Source organism: Vigna umbellata, chromosome 1 (assembly GCF_029865625.1).
Source record: "Vigna umbellata cultivar VRB3 chromosome 1, Vumbellata_1.0, whole genome shotgun sequence".
Classification (NCBI taxonomy): Eukaryota; Viridiplantae; Streptophyta; class Magnoliopsida; order Fabales; family Fabaceae; genus Vigna; species Vigna umbellata.
The window spans coordinates 31,620,056-31,624,364 of NC_142165.1; the positions used below are offsets into that span (position 1 = coordinate 31,620,056).

General features: G+C 36.7%; 1 pseudogene across 1 annotated transcript; it reads right to left on the reverse strand.

Moving 5' to 3' along the window:
• Positions 1-200: 200 nt before the first annotated feature.
• Positions 201-3,738, reverse strand: LOC148205146 (protein EXORDIUM-like 2 pseudogene; annotated as a pseudogene). The gene is made up of 3 exons (XR_015783210.1): positions 2,247-3,738; positions 2,045-2,108; positions 201-516 (listed from the first exon to the last, which is right to left on the reverse strand). The product of XR_015783210.1 is annotated as a protein EXORDIUM-like 2 pseudogene (transcript).
• Between the last annotated feature and the right edge of the window lie 571 nt (positions 3,739-4,309).

Sequence of the window (4,309 nt, forward strand, 5' to 3'; positions counted from 1 at the left end):
AGGAGGAGGAGGTCTAGGCGCCATATTCTGTTTAAGATCAGAGAGTAAAACAATTAGTCTTACTCAAGAATTTAGAATGCTTCCCTACATTTAAGGCACGCAAGCACAAGTAAGGGATGTACATAACCTACAGGTTCTCTAAGGATAAAAACTGCTCTGATACCATAAATGTGACATCCCAAAATATATATCAATGTATATATGTAGAATGCATCGATTATAATAATAGAAAGCAGTTAAGAGTACACAATAGATAGGATTAAGGAGTACAGTTATCCAAGTCTGGTTGGGAAGTTTTAAAACTTAAGTACAAGTTCATAATTCTCCAAAATACATGATTGAATAAAGGTTCAATGGGACCTAAAGAGTGTTTCCAAAATACAGATCATGATAAAATGAAGGCTAGAAGTCTTTCAAAATAAAGAGCTATTTAAATTAAGAGCTAGTAGAAATCCTAAGCACTAGGGGCTGGGTCTTCCTCAACTTCCAAAGCTTGCTCCAAAGGTACATCATCACCTATTGCTCACATCCAAAGGATTGGATGATCATCGCAAGGGGGAAAGCAAACACATGCAACACATACAAATGCAAGAGTGTTAGGGATAACCCCCATATGAAAGCCTCTTACATTCATTCAATACACTAAATGATCTCACCTAGAAATCTTACTTTCATATTCAATCCGACCACTTTAAATCATAGGATATACCTCTTGAATCAATAATTCTTCTCAAAGTTTCACACCAATCAAGACTTTTGATCATTTCATAATTCCTTTGAACCAAAATCAAACCAAAATATACACGCTAAAGTTGCCACCAAGTAATATAGTTCTACAATCCCAAAATAAATAATAGTTCATCATTTCTCTATGAATGCCTAAGACTACATTACAACCATTTATACTTCTATCATTAATCAGCAAGGATGACCCTAGTACAATCATATGTCTAATAGCTTCTTCCTTTCAATATTTAAAGTTAATAAAATTAACAAAAAGTGAAACTATCTACATGCTCACACTAAAATATTTAAAGTCATACGTCAATAAAATTAAAAGGCCTCTGGAATGTAATTTCTAATACACCAAAAATATATTTTCTTAAACCATCATGGCTTAAATAAAATATGTTAATTAAATTTTTATGATTTAAGTTTACGTAAACAATTTCCAACAAAGAAGACTAACGTATTAAAGTAACTAAATTTGATATTTAACAAATTATTATTAAAAACAAATACCCTCACGACCCTCCCATATCCTTCTTTTTATAACTTATCCAATTCTTTAAAACCACCAATTTATACTTACGAGAATGCTACAGAGATCTCATTTCCAATCATTTATAAACAAAAATATAAGGTTGTCTACCACTAGCTTCTTATTTCCGTACCTAGTGAAAATTTCCTGTAGCATTTAACTACAATCCTCACTATTTTACTCTAAATTCTATACCACTTAACTTTATCTCTATCTCTGCCTTTTCTAAAAGTAATAAACCATATTCATGCTTATGTAACTATTCAAAAATTCCGAAATAAATCTCTTAGTCAATACATCTTCTATAGGCAAATAAACTAGATGAAAACCACACATTACTTATTACATCCAGGTTCAACCAGCATTTTTTTTTAAAGAGAAACAACATCTTCAAAAGTGAAAATACAGTACCAAGACTGCTACAATCAGAATATTCAAGCTTAAACTAATTGCTTTTTAGTAAGATTCAACAACATTTTCTGGTGCAGAAATTTTGAGACAGCAGCATTTTTTTTTTCTACAGAATTTTCATTTAACACAGCAAGAAGTTTGCAGAATTTATAACAGCTAACAACATGCCTTTTTTACAGCAATCAGAAATGATTTAGGTGCAATACAACATCCAAATAGCAAGGTTTTCTTGTGCAGAAACAATAATTAAAATAATGTGGAAGAAAGAAATAATTAAACATAGGCATTCTTTCACAATTTCTACAAAATCCATCTCATGCATACAAGGATTTCACAAGGTATAAATAAAAAGAAAAACTTAGCTCCCCTTACCTTAAATTTCCAGCATTTAAACTCAAGAGGAAATCCAAAGGCACTCTAGAAAAATTGACAGGACCTATATTTCACCAAATGGTGATAGAAATTAGTCTCTAAAATAAGCTTAGGGTTAAGATTTTGGGGAAAAATCACAAGTGAACTACATGTAGCAAAATTTGCTACATGATTACAGTTCAAAAAGGGGAAAGTTACTTACCCTACGAAATCGCAAATGCAATCGGTGAAAATTGGAGCCCTTGATGCAAAGATCGCCTAGACGTCTGCGGAATGGGAATCCAGTGACTGAATGGAGGGGAAATCTAGAGAGAAGAATGGGTTTTGGAGAGGACAATGTTAAAGAGATGTTTGAAGGAGAGAAAATGAAATGTAAGTTTCTGAAAATGTCTTCAGAAACTGTTTTTAAGTTTTATTTATTTATTATTATTATTATTAGTATTAAGGTTATTACAATAAATGTCTTTAAAATTTTAAAATATTACATAATTATATGTTTCACATATACCTAACGAAGGATATTATAATTATAATTAGAGAAAATATTAATATCTTGCTGTAATTTACTCTATAGTTATTTTCAGAAATAAACTAAGATTCAAAATAAAACAAAAAAAAAAGAATGATAACCCTCAGGAAAACTTACAAATCATTCTTCTCTTACAAACACATTTAAAAAACCCAAATACTATATCCACACATCCCTTATTACTTTTCACACGATTGGCTTGCAGCTGGAGCTGAGAGGGTCCCACATAGCCGGCAGCAAAAACTTCCGCCCGCGCACCCCCACGGCGTTATAGCTAGCCCCCGTCGTCTTGTCCACCAGAACGTTCCCGGGGTAACCAGGATACGCCCCCTTCCCAAAGATTCCGGTGCACGCCGACACCGCCTCCAGCGGAGCGCTTGGCGGCCCCTGGTAGTACCCATCCTCGAACGGGTTCGTCACCAACCCCGCGAGAACCGTGGCCAAATTTATCACCATGCCGTCAACGCCAACGTCTACGTTAGGCGCCACTAACGGCGGTGTTTGGGGACCGTAAATGGGTTGGTGGAAGGGCCACGCGCACTGCCCCGGACACTGCGTGATTGGGTTCCCCACCCAGGCGTACGCCACCCTCTCGCCGTCTTTCCTCTTCCCCCACCCGTGGGTCCCACACTGGTTCATGCAGAAGTCCTCCACCGCGACGTCAGCGGATGTCATGATCACGTGCACCACGTGAGCCTCGTAGTTGGCCTTCGACGCCAACGCGAGGAGTTTGTCCGTGTTCAGCGACTTGCCGAGGGAGTAGTTACCGTCAAGGGTTTGGCTCCCTACGACGAGGGTGCAGGGACCTCCCCTGTAGTTCTCGGTGGTTCGCCACCACGAAGAGACGGAAGAAGGGGTAGGAGACGATGACGTGGAGCCTAGCGATTCGACAAAGTCGATGAGTATGGAGCGTTGGGTGGAGGTGAATGTACCGTACCAGAGTAAATGGAGGGTGATGTTACCCTTGAGGAGGGTACCTTTGTGGTACTTTAACACAAGTGGCTGGTCCTGAACCAAAGCTAACATGCGATTAGGGGCACGAGAAGTGGCATTGGAAAGGTTTAGAACGCAGCATGTTGAGAGGATGAAGAAGAGGAGAAAGGAAAATGGGTTGAGAAGAGGCATTTTAGTATTCTTGTGAGAGTTTGGGAGTTTGAGAAAGGGTTTGTGTTGTTTATATATAGGTACGATGAAGATGGAGTGTGATTTGATTTTGGATATGGTTTTGTTTTGTGTTATGTTATGTTAGTTAATAGAAAGCGTGTTTTTTCAAGCACCACTGTCTCTGTCAGCTGCTAATATATATCCTTCTACGTGCATGCTTTATCTTCTGGTATATATTGTCATCTAATAATTAAATAGTTAATGTTTCGATGGAGATTTTAGAGCAACACTATCCACCCTTTTCTATTATAAATATCTCTTTAACGTAAATAAATATGCTGTATAAATATGTATTGCCATGTAATGCTAATTAATGGTTAGATGTATATTTTAGATAAATGATACACCAATACTTTTCTGTCATAAATATCTCCTTAACGCGAATAATCTTTTTGTGTTGTGTGTTTGGTTTTGGATTATAAGTGGTTGCAGAAAAAAATGTGAAAACATGAAGTTTAATCCAAGTTTAAATAAAAATGGATTAATTTAGTTGGTTTTGATATGTTAGACGATGAAAATTTGAGTCTAATTAGTCTTTGGTAATGTGGAAGAGAGAGGGAGAGGAGGAAAGA